Below are 12,700 nucleotides of genomic sequence, written 5' to 3'. Positions count from 1 at the left end.
ACAACTTGTGCAAACAAGGCATAAATAACTCTCTGCATCAGCAGGTAACAAGACAAGTGGGTAGCCAGCGTTGCGTATTATCCCCACAGCTGACTCCTGTAGCCATCAGTGCTCCTGGGGCTGTCTCCTGTCCTACTTCAATCCCTGGGAGCTCAGAAGGGTTTTTCCTGCTGACAGAATCATGTCCAGGAAGGTTTTGAGTATCTCCAGAGAAGGAGACTCCACAGCCTCTCTGGGGAGCCTCTTCCAAAGCTTTGTCACCACAGGAAAGTTTTCCTTCAAATTCAGATGAAACTTTGTGTGTTACAGTTTTTGCCTTGTCCTGCTGCTGAGCACCACTGAAGAGTCTGGCACCTGCCCTTTGATATTTGGGTGCATTGATAAGTCATACAATCACTGAATGGTTTGAGTTGGAAGGGACTTTAAAGCCCGTCCAGTGCCACCCCTGCCATGGGCAGGGACACCTCCCACTGTCCCAGGCTGCTCCAAGCCCCAGTGTCCAGCCTGGCCTTGGGCACTGCCAGGGATCCAGGGGCAGCCCCAGCTGCTCTGGGCACCCTGTGCCAGGGCCTGCCCACCCTCCCAGGGAACAATTCCTTCCCCATATCCTTCCTGAAGATGCCAAAGCCACCTCACCACCCCAAAGAGCAGGCTGAACCCTGGCTCTGCATGGCTTTCAGCTCTCCCTGCCCTCTGAGGACGGGCTCGGGGCTGGCAGCCAGGGCACTGTGGGTTTCAGCCCATCCTCACCCTCATCCCTGCTGGCCTCACGCTGGCCAGGGCTCAAAGGTTTGGCCTCAGCCATGACCTACATAGAGCAGGCAGCTCCCTCCTCATCCCCCTCGCCGGGCTGAGCCATCTCAGCTGATTACATCCCGTGTCCTGAGCTCTTTCCAGGGCCTGAGTCCCGTTAACTCTTCCCGTCGCTCCACGTCCCTCCTTGAGCATGAGACCAGCGCCTGGCAGAGCACCCTGGATGAAAATGTGGCACTGGCGCTCTCAAGTGCCACCAGAGCTTCCCACATCCCTCCTTTTGCATTAGGGGGATTGGGCTTGGAGCCATTTAGGCTTTAACTGAGGCGTGTGGCTTGTTTCAGTAAACAGTGCAGGTTATGAAATGCTGGGGCCACCAGAAAAGCGCAGCACAACCTCACCCTCACTACCTGTGGCATTTGGAGCTCTCCTGGAAGGAGCCTTTGGCTGTGAGGAACAGTCTGGAGGGACGAGGACTGGACACAGCTGAGGGTGTCCATGTCTGCCCTGGGCACCAGTGACCCCCCCGAGCCCCCCAGAGCTGTCCTCTCTCCCAGCAGGCACAGAGCACTGCCCTTACACTGATGATAATCGAATCACACACTCCAGGGCTTCTGCCTGAAGGAATAAGGAAAGCAGATTTTGGTTTTGGTCCCTGCCCACTGTGCAATTAACTGGAAGTATGTGAAGGCTTCCTGTGTGTTTGTGGTTTTTTTGCCCTGTCCGCTCATTTTGAAGAAAAAAAAGAAAAAAGGAAAAGAAAGGGGAAAGGGAAAGGAAAAGGAAAAAAGGGAAAGGAAAAGGAAAAGGAAAAAAGGGAAAGGGAAGGGAAAAGGGAAAGGAAAAGGAAAAGGAAAAAAAGGGAAAGGGAAGGGAAAGGGAAAGGGAAAGGGAAAAAGGGGAAAAGGGAAAAATGGAAAAACTGAAAGGGATAAAGGGAAAGGAAATGGGGGAATGGGAAAAAGGGGAAAAGGGAGAAAGAGAAAGGAAGAAAAGGAAAGGGAAAAAGGGGAAAGGGAAAGGGAAAAGGAAAGGGGAAAGAGGAAAAAGGGGAAAAGGGAGAAAGGGAAAAAGGGAAAAAGAGAAAGGGAAAGAGATAAAGGGAAAGGGAGAAAAGGAAAGGGGAAAAGGAAAGGGAACAGGGAAAAGGGGTAAAGAGAAAGGGAAAGGGGGAAAGGGAAAAGGGGAAAAAGAGAAAGGGAAAGAGAGAGAAAGGGAAAGGGAAAGGGGAAAAGGGAAAAGGGAAAAATGGAAGAAGAGAAAGGGGAAAAGGGAAAAAGAAAGGGAAAAAGCAGAAAAGGGAAAAAGACAAAGGGAAAAGGGGAAAGGGAGAAAGGGAAAGGAAAAGGGTCAGTCATGAAGAGCCATGGGGAAGGTCAGGGGCCACCCTGGAGCTGTGCAGGTCAGAGGATGGAGCCCAGGTGCTGCGATACTGCTGTAGGATCAGCACGGAACAATCCATGCCGGGAACCCTCTTTGGGAGCCGAGAATCTGCAGCCTCCCCACGGGGACAGGGCAGAGCTCTCATCCCCTTAACTCCTGAGGGAAGGACAACACCCAGGCACGGATGTGATCCCGGGGAAACAACAACTGAAAGCCAGGTTTAATAAACTCCTTCCCTCCCAGCCTTATCTGCCTGCAAATGTTTTCTCAGCCCTGACTGATCTGAGCGCTGTTATCTGGTGCGGAGCATGAGATGGAGGTTTTGATGGAGCCTGATTGAAGTGCCAAAAAATGTTCACTCCGTTATGGCTCTGACAAATGGATCCTTCTGAGCTGCTGAGTTTAATGTGCTTTTTTTTAAAATTTATTATCAGCCTGTTCCTATTCTGGGCCAGCAAGAGAGCAAAAGCCAAGGGGGAGGTATCCAAATAGAATATTTTTTGATCTGGTTCAAAACAAGAGCTTGTCAAGAGAGAAGTTTCAGGTCATTTGGGTTGAAACCAAGTATACCAAAGTTTCCAGATTTAAAAAGCAAAGCCCACCCTGCCCTGCACATGTCCTGCAGAGCCCTGCATAGAGCAGAAGGCTCCAAATCCAGCTGAGCACAAGTTAATCTGCTGCTGGGCACGGCATTGGTATAAAGTGGGATGCAGAGGAAATGTGATACAATATTACCTTCAAAGAAATTGGAAATTCAAAAAAGTTCTCCTAAAAGCTCAACAGAAATGAAATATTTTTGACTTTGTCACTCTTTGAAATGTTTCCACTCTGCTTCAAGATGAATTCCAAGGAGTGAAAAGTGTTTTTCACAAAGAAAAAAATGCCATCCAGTGAACACTTATTTATATTGTTGTTTATATTTACATTATTTATATTTATATTCTTATTCTATTTCTTAGATCTGGAACTGATCTATAGCATATAGCCCTGTCAGCATCTGAAATAAAATTATAACTTTTTTATCCTATTTTTTAGGGAAAGCCTTGTTTATCAGTACAGTTCTCCATCCACTTGCTGTACCACACTATTTTCTGTTCCCTCAGAGCATTTTTTGCAGTGGTTTTGTAAATTGAGTAATACCCTTGGCTCCACAAATACTTATCAATGCTTTTTAAATATTTACACATTAAAATATATACTTTTTTTTTCCTGTTTGGGTTTTGGGTTGGGCTTTTTGTTCAGGTGGATGACAGTGGATATTGGTCAACCACATGTCCATCTTCTCCATGATTTCCTGGATATTTAGCTCACACTTGGCATCTGCTCTATGGACGGCTTCCAACCTTTTTTTCTTTGCTGCTGGAGGATTTGTCGGGTACATGAGGCAGGGATCTCGTGGATGAGGATCCAGGCTGGAGCAGGGGATGTGACCCTGAGAGAGGGGAGAGGCAGCTCCTGCAGGACCTCTGGGAGCTGCAGTGCTGAAGCCCCCCCCATGCCAAAGGTGCCATTGCTGTGTCCTCCACCTGCTGCTGGAACACAGAACCATGGAATCACTGAGGTTGGAAAAGACCTCCAGGATCATCCAGTCCACACTTTGATCCCCAGCCCAGAGCACTGAGTGCCACCTCCAGCCCTTCCTGGGACACCTCCAGGGATGGGCACTCCAAACCTCCCTGGGCAGCTCCTGCCAAGGCCTGAGCTCCCTTTCCATGGGGAAATTCCTGCTGCTGTCCACCCTGAGCCTGCGCTGGCCCAGCCTGAGGCCGTTCCCTCTCCTCCTGTCCCTGTTCCCTGGCAGCAGAGCCCGACCCCCCCGGCTGCCCCCTCCTGTCAGGGACTTGTGCAGAGCCACAAGGTCCCCCCTGAGCCTCCTTTGCTCCAGCCTGAGCCCCTTTCCCAGCTCCCTCAGCCGCTCCTGGGGCTCCAGCCCCTTCCCAGCTCCCTTCCCTGCCCTGGACACGCTCCAGCCCCTCCAGGGCTCTCCTGCAGGAGCCAGAACTGGGCACAGCCCTCGAGGGGCCTCTCAGTGCCCAGCACAGAGGGACAATCCCTGCCCTGCTCCTGCTGGACACACAATTCCTGACCCAGCCCAGGTGCCAGTGGCCTCTTGCCCACCTGGGCACCCCTGGGCTCGTGTCCAGCCGCTGGCACCAGCACCCCCAGGGCCTTTCCCAGCTTTCCAGCCCCTCTGCCCAGCCTGGAGCTCCGTGGGGTTGCTGTGACCAACATTCCCTCTATGAAAGTGTCTGGTTCTGGAGAGGATCTCCGTCATTCCTGCACCCTGGGCTGGTGCTTGCATCACTCACCCTGCACAGGGCGACACCCTGAGGGTATTTAAGAGTCACTAAATAAAATAAATGGCTGGTGGAGCAGACCTTGCTCAAACAGCAAGCTGAAGAGCCCCAGTTTTGCTCCCTGCACCCTCAGCAAATACAGAGTTCAGGTCTTCTTGCAGCCAGGGTGGCCACAGTTTGTGTATTTTACTTCAGCCCTCTTCCACTCTGCCCCATGAAATATGATCTCCAAGGTGTGGACAACAAAGGCAGTGCCCAGCTGAGTGTTTATAGATTTATTTCTGAGGGCTTCCTTGACAGCTGACTTTACAGGAATGGCATTTTTTAAACATGAAACATGATTCTCAAGTGAAAGAATGAGAGGAAATGGCCTCAAGTTGTGATAGTTCAGATTAGATGTAAGAAAAAGACCTTTTTCCCTGGAAGAGTGGCCAGGCCTTGGAATGAGTTGCCCAGGGAGGTGGTGGAGTTGCCAGCTCTGGAAGTGCTCAAGAGGTGTTGGAATGTGACACTTTGGGACATGGTTTAAGGGTGATTATGGTGGGACTGGGTGATTTTGAAGGTCTCTTCCAACTTCAATGATTCTGTGACTCTATGAAAAGAAATTTTTTTTTAAAAACCCAGCAAACTTTGCAGATAGTACAACTTGCTCTGTTTATAAGCATTTTATCTGATCTCTAGTCTATATTCCCCCTCTCAACCCTCTTTTTTTCAGGAGATCCAAACCATGACCCACCCAGCTCAGGGTGGGCTGTGCTCACCCAGACACGGGGGTGTCAGCACCCTACCAGCTCCTCTTTAGCATGAGTTGGGCCAGGAAAACTGGCTGCCCACAAGTTCAGAGCTCATTAATCTTTCATACAGGGCAGTAAAACATAGCTGAGCAGTAAATGTACCTGTCCTTGTTTCCTCTTGCCCACTATATATCACCTCTGTGCTTTTAGGGATTCGGTCAGAGTTGGGCTGCAAATGTTAAACCATCAAATCTTTAAGCAGTTGGAGACTCTGGAGTCTTTTATTGGGTTTGCATGGCCAAGCTTTGGTAGCGGGGGCAGGGGTTACAGGAGTTAGAAGTTCCCTTTTTGGCATCTTCTCAGCACAGAGGGTGTCTCCCAGCCCTTGCCCACAAAGAAAGAGGGGAAACACTTCTTTTTAAAAAAAAAAAAAAATCAGGCAAAATACAAGAAGGCCACGGAGCTTTGCTTTTGTGGAACCTGTCTTTTTTAATCTAACTCCTTTAGAGGAAATGCCTTGTACAAAAAGCTCATCCAACTCACGGGAAAAAATTTACTCCTGCTGGAGTCAGTTTTTGACCAAAAGGCAGCTGTTGGGGTTTTCTTTCTGCGAGCCATCTGTGTCACTGAGAAATGCTTTCAGGGATCCAGGGGCATCCAAAACTTCTCTGGGAAACCTCTTCTAGTGCCTTCTACCCTCACAGTAAAATATTCCTCCCTAATATCCAGTCTAACCCTACCCTCTGGCACTGGGAAGCCATTCCCTGGCTCCTGGCCCTCCAGCCCTTGGGAATTGTCTCTCTCCAGCTTTCCTGCAGCTCCTTCAGGCCCTGCAAGGCCACACTGAGCTCAGCCCAAAGCTTCTCCTCTCCAGGCTGAACAATCCCAGCTCTCGCAGCCTTTCCTCCCAGCAGAGCTGCTCCATCCCTCTGCTCATCCTGGTGCCTCCTCTGGCCTCTCTCCAGCAGCTCCACGTCCTCCCTGTGCTGGTCCCAGGGCTGGGGCAGCTCTGCAGGTGGGCTCTCACCTGAGCACAGGGACAGAACCCCACAGCTGATGGCCCCAAGCAGGGAAGAAGAACTTCCCGAGTTTCTGCCGTCGGCTCCACGTCTAATTTGGAAACAAAACCCACAGCGTGACAGGGCACCCTTGAGGAGTGTCTGACCTTTATCTCTGCCAGCCCGGGCACTGCGGGCTGGGGTCTGTCTGTAACCCAAAGAGGCTTCGTCACCTCCCGGGGGATTATCCCGGAGCAGGTTCCCGAGCCCGCCCGCTGACGCCACAGGGATCGAGTGTCTGCCAGGCCCTCTGATGCTCGAGTTGTAGCAGACACGACTTCAACACGCCCCCCTTGAGACGGCAGGCACCAAAATATCTGTGTTCTTAGCAGGAGTCGCTTAGGGAAGAAGTTGATGCTGAGGTTTGGAATAGTGACAGTCGGGCAAAGATCACTGCAGGTTGAAAACGCACTGCTAAGGACAGGAGTGAGGAGTAATTGGCTAAGGACATTTAGCCCTGGTTGAATTCACTCTTTTCAGGTGCCTCTAACACACTGCAGGTCCTGTACACCCAGTATTTGCTGTCTCTCCTTGCTTTACAGTCCATGTTCCTCCTGACACGCCGTACTGCAGTGCACAGCTGACAAAAAGATGTTATTTCCTCTTCCTCTGGACTGTTTCTTCCTCAGCTTTATGTTTTCTCTATTCCTGAGTATGAAACAACTTTCATTTCCCACCACTTTTGGGAATTTCCAATTTGGAAATGTTGCTGCAATACACCAACTAAGGTCCTGTTGCCTCCTCTCATAAATTGGACAGTGGAAGACCTGGATAACTGGAATGGCTTTTCCCTGATCTCTCAGTGTGGATTTAACCTGTTTGGTCAGGACTGAAACATTGCACAGGACCTGCCCCAAAGGAGGTGCCAGGGCAGTGCTTTGCAATGTGACTCAGTATCCCCTTTACTTCTGAAAATAACTCCTTGGGACGTCTACTCATCACATTCCTCTTTGCCATGCCTGCATCACATTACAGCTCCCCATGGCTTGGAGACAAACCTGTGCATACAAACTTTCTGCCTCCTGGGCCAATCTTAGGAGGATAGAATCCCAGTTTCTAGCAAAAATTCTTATTAGCAAGTGATGCTGGGACTCCATGCCACCAAATTTCTTCTGACATCTGTACTTTGGGATCTTTCACTTCATCCTGGGATGGTGTCCTGTTTTCCTCCACACTGGCAATGCTCCTCAACTCACTGCCAGGTCAAACTCCTTTGGCACAGGCAGCCTGTGCTGGGGCTGATGTTAAACACAGTCCCCAGGAGCCTCCCTTGGAGGTTTTCTCTACCCTGGGCATGTCCCTGCTGACCCCTCATCCTTCCCCATAGCCTTCCCCTCTCCCGGTGCTGGGGATCAGGTGGAGGTGTCCTCAACACAGCATGGCTGGGTGACTCCCCACCCAAATTTTGGCAACCCAAGGCCCTCCAGGAGCTGCTTTCTCCACCTTCTGCATTTGTCTCTGGAGGGGCCACACTGGCAACTCCCCCAAAACCAGCCCGAGGCTGGCCAGAAACTGAATATAATTTTCTTACAGTGATTTATCTGATTAGGAGCACACAGATAGCATTATCCAACCCATTTCAACTGGATGCAACACAGCCCATCCTTAAAATCCAGCAACACTCTAATGCTCATGGAAAAGTACTGGAGCCAATACTCCTGCTCCATCACTGACTGCTGGGAATCACTCATGTGCTGCGACATGCCCAAACTGTCACCTCCCCAGCCAGAGGGATGTGGGAAGAGAATGTGCCTGTTTTCTTTATTTCTTTATTTATTTGGAGCCTATTGTGGAGGTGCTTCACTTCTGTTGAAATAAAATAATAAACAAACAAAAAAAATCCCTGTGGTTAGGGGTAAGGAAAACACAGGCTGGGCAGCAGGAAAGAAGGCAGCTTGTGTGCTTGGTGCTGCCTGGAGATCTCCAGGACTGCAAATTTTATCAGAGTAATGTGATTTTGAAGGCTAAGGCTGGCAACAGCCTGGCTCAGCAGTGCTCAGCACACAGCTCCAGCTCACCTGCAGCCTCTGCTCAGCCCCACCAGAGCAGGGGACTGGAAATTGGAACTGACAGGACAATGGCATCCAGCCAGGATCCCATCCTGGAGTTCAGCAGAGCAGAAACCACGGTGCTTTGACCCCAGCCCCACAGCTCAGGGGCTCTGGATTCAACAGCCACCCTCACCCTCTCTTCGTGCACTCTGAGCTCTGCTGTGTCCTGGTATCGATTTTAGAGTCATGGAACTGGTTAATTTGGAAAAGGCTTTTAAGATCATCAAGTCCAACCATTCCCCCAGCACTGCCAAGGCCACCACTGACCCATGTCCCCAGGTGCCACATCTTCACAGCTTTTAAATCCCTCCAGGGATGGGGACTCCAGCACTGCCCTGGGCAGCCCATTCCAATATTTGGCAACCCTTTCCTTGCATAAATTTTTCCTCATATCCAATCGAAACTTCCCTTGGTGCAACTTGAGGCCACTTCCTCTTGTCCTATTCCCTGTTCCCTGACAGCAGAGCCTGACCCCTCCCTGGCTGCACCCTCCTATCAGGGAGCTGTGGAGAGGGGGAAGATCTCCCCTGGGTTTCTCTTTGATCCACTGAGCTCCACTCTGGTGCTACAGAGTTAAGGAGAAAAAAAAAAAGAAGATCCAATTAAAAAAGTTCTTCTAGGTTCTTGCATTGTTTTGTGCCTCCAGGCTTCTTTTCCTGGGGCTACATTTTCCTGAGGGATTACACTGCTGAGGAAGGAGAGGGGCTAACAGCTTTTTTCCACACCTCTCAGCAAAATCCCAGCTAGCTGGCGGGAAGGCACTCTTTGTGACATCTTCCTCTACGTGCATAAGGAAGCAGCCTCTGCAGTCTCAGAAATATGCTCCAAACTTTTTCAATGAAGCAGGGAACACAGATAAGTTCTGCTTCAAAATGTCATGGAATCACGGAATCATTGAGGCTGGAAGAGACCTTCATGGTCATCCAGTGAGCAAAAAACAGGCCACATTCTCAGCCATTTTTTATGTAGGCTGCTTAATAGGAGAGTTTGGTGAGAAAGCAGTGAAAATACAATGTGAATTCTTTATGTGATAGCTGTCAGGTATCAATATGATGGGGGAAAACGTTATCATTTTCAAAGGGGAATAGACAATTCAGAAGCAAATAATCTTATCAAAGGAAGAAGGTGCAGTTATGCTTTCATCCCTTGATTGGTGCATTGATACTTTGATTTTATTCCCACAAATTCTCTGCAATATTTTCTCATTTTCAAAGGGGAATAAAGGTGCAAGAAGTTAAATGGATAGTCTGTGGTCATAAATGGGCTTGGATGAGCTGGTATCAAAACTCAACTTCTCTTAAATCCAGTGGCAGAATTATTCCTCACAAATCAGGCATCCTGAAAGAGAAGATACTGTGCCTCAAAGAAACTGTGGTCTCTGAAACAATCCCAGGTGTTCTCAGAGATTCATCCTTCATCTCTCTGAGACAAGGAGTCCACAGTTCCTTCCTGCTTTTATCCCTGGAGGTGTTTAAAAGTCAAGATGTGACTCCTAAGGACGCTTTTTTGTGGTGGGGTTGGCAGTGCTAAGTTTATGGTTGGACTCAGTGATCCCACGGGTCTTTTCCAACAGAAATGATCCCAAATTCTCACTCATCACCATGGTTCTCCACCCCTAATTTGGACTCCTGTGCCCTTGATTTGTGTCATCCAACTCTGCACCTCGAGTAACCAATGAGTTACTTTCCCCTGAGCTAAATGGAGACAGAAACTAGCTAAGATTAATCTCAGCTGAGATTTGTTGCTCCCTCCCTGTGCTTCATGCTTGGCAATGATGGAAACAACAAGCATCCTTCAGGATATTTGACATCAAACCTAAAACTCACAATCTGCTTCCTGAAGAAAAAACTTTCTTGAGCTCTCAGCTTCCCAGATGATATGTCAAGCATATTTCCAACCTCCTGAAGTTGTCAAAGGATGCAGACAAACAGACTTATCTCCTTTAATGCTGATATTCTCATATTAAAGAGAAGGCTGTAAGCAAGTTTTATTACTTGGAAGGTGGATGAACAGATGTGGTGGCTGGAAAAGTGGCCGGAAACCCTGACTGGGGGCTGGCACTGCCCTGGCAAAGCTCCTGAGCAGTTTCATTTCTCTCCAATGAATTTCACGAAGGGTTTTCTTAGGAGAAAACCTCTTACAGTTTTTTGGCTCAGAAGTGCTCTCATCCATGGCCCAAGCTGCCTTCTGGACATGCCATTCCAAACCATTTATTAGCAACACAGTGAAGCACCTCATATTTATTTTCCTACAAAACAAACCACTGACTAACCCTATCCACTTTGTTGCTTGCCATGGTACTTGAAATCACTTCTTTTACACTTCAGCAGCCTGTGAAACTTGACAATCAATCATCCTAAAGTGCCAACAGCCACATCCTATGACATATATGGATCTGTAGGAAGCATAGCTTGAAGCCTTTCTAATTTTAGCTTGTTTCAGGATACGAGAAGTTTCAAGCATCAATCATCCAAGGAAAACGATTTACATACCAAAGTGTCACCAAAAAAAAATAAGAATGGCCTGCTGGTTTGTGTGTAACTGGGGTGCACTGGGAGGATTTTTCATCCACATGTTTCTGGAGCCTGTGAAATGCCGTGTGCTCTGTGTTAACCAGCTGCAGTTGCCTTCTCCCAGTAAAACAGGAATGACATAAAAATGCAGACAGTATTCCTCCAAGTGCCTTTAAGCCAACAGCTCACAAATTTGTGCTACTGGTTTTCATTCAGCTGGAGTTCAGAGAAGACTTAATTCTTTGCCCAGTTGAACTAAATTACTACAGAAAGTATTAAGCTTATGTAAGCAGAATTAACATTATGGCCATAAAATCACTGAGCAGCAGCTGGCCCCCAGTTTATCCTTGGCATACTCACAGCCTCCTTTTCTCCTGGCAGGATGAGCAGCACATGCTGATCCCAAGGAACGCCCCAAATTTCTGTGCTGGCTGTAGGATCTCCCGCTATCCCGTTTGCTGTTTCACCCCAGTCACCAGCTGAAGACCAGGGTAGTGTGTCCCTTCCACACGGGAGGCTTAGCATTCCTCACATTCCCTCCCAGCCTTCCCAGATTAGACCCTCTCCAGAAGATCACTGCTGTGTTTCTGCCTTAAAAAGAATGTGCAAACTGTGGTGGGTTTTGTTTCAAGCCCAAAGTCTGTGCCCTGCCTGATGTCCTGAGTACACTCAGGTTTTTGTTCAGGAGGGAAAAGTGGAGCTCGTGGTTCATCAGCCACGGGAAGCTCGGGCAGCCTGGGAATACATCAAGGTACAGCACACATTGGATTTACCACACTTCCAGAGTGATTCACAGTTCTGTGTTCATGTTGTCCATCACACTCCCAAAAGTCCAGCCTTCTGCTCAAAACCTCTGCAGCAATGACTGGCTTTGATTTGGCTGCTGGTAAGATGGGGAAAATTTTCCCCAGGAAGAGGAATCTCCTGCAGGAACATAAGAAATGGTAAAATCAGTGGCTCACCTAATCTGGTACTCAGTCTTTGGAAGTGGAAATGGGCAAAGCTATTTAGGGACAGCCAAGTCTGACGTATGTAAAACCTTTTGCCCCCAGTCCCCAGCATCTATGATTCCTTGGATTGGGGATGTTGTGGACACATTCCAGGCTGTAGTATCCATTTATGAGTCTCCTGTTCCTAACATTGCCTGATCCCTTCCTGGACTCATTGGCATTGTCAGCTTCCATAACATCCTCTGATGACGAATTCCAAAATTTCCTGACTCACTGCATAAAAACAAACATTCTCTCTTTTTGCTCTTTCAAGCTGATCTATTAATTTCATTGTGTCTGCTAATTTTCATTATGGTGTTGCAGGATTTTCTGACTCACTGTTCTGCATTCATCTTTATGATTTTTTGTAGTTGCCTTGGCTTCCTCGCCAAATTGAAGAGTCTTTTCTGTCTCCTCATGGAGCAGCTGTTTCATCCTCTCCAGCTGCTCTTTTCTTTGTGTTTCTTAGATCCTCAGGTTTTCCCTGAGACCAGACTGCACAACCTGTTCAAGATGTCAACACAGCCAGGTTTATATGGCAGCAAAGCCCTGCCATCCTACTGACAGTGCATTTCCCTGGGTCTTGGCCACTGCTGCACCTTGAGCTGATGATTTTGGAAGGACGTGGAGCTGCTGGAGAGAGGCCAGAGGAGGCACCAGGATGAGCAGAGGGATGGAGCAGCTCTGCTGGGAGGAAAGGCTGCGAGAGCTGGGATTGTTCAGCCTGGAGAGGAGAAGCTTTGGGCTGAGCTCAGTGTGGCCTTGCAGGGCCTGAAGGAGCTGCAGGAAAGCTGGAGAGAGACAATTCCCAAGGGCTGGAGGGCCAGGAGCCAGGGAATGGCTTCCCAGTGCCAGAGGGCAGGGCTGGATGGGAGATTGGGCAGGAATTGTTCCCTGGCAGGGTGGGCAGGCCCTGGCACAG

At 48.9% G+C, this 12,700-nt stretch overlaps 1 protein-coding gene across 1 annotated transcript in view; it reads right to left on the bottom strand.

Moving 5' to 3' along the window:
- The window catches only part of B3GALT5 (beta-1,3-galactosyltransferase 5), a 28,827-nt gene extending 17,599 nt beyond the window's left edge, over positions 1–11,228 (bottom strand). Inside the window, exon 1 of the mRNA XM_042033261.1 lies at positions 11,150–11,228. The gene's annotated coding sequence lies outside the window, so the exon portion shown is untranslated. The remainder of the gene's footprint in view (positions 1–11,149) is intronic.
- Positions 11,229–12,700: the final 1,472 nt, after the last annotated feature.

The sequence above is a fragment of the Corvus kubaryi genome, unplaced genomic scaffold (assembly GCF_017639235.1).
Source record: "Corvus kubaryi isolate FWS band 111438036 unplaced genomic scaffold, C.kubaryi_AGA036_p1.0 133, whole genome shotgun sequence".
NCBI classification, from domain to species: Eukaryota; Metazoa; Chordata; class Aves; order Passeriformes; family Corvidae; genus Corvus; species Corvus kubaryi.
This window is presented reverse-complemented; position numbering and strand designations above follow the sequence as displayed.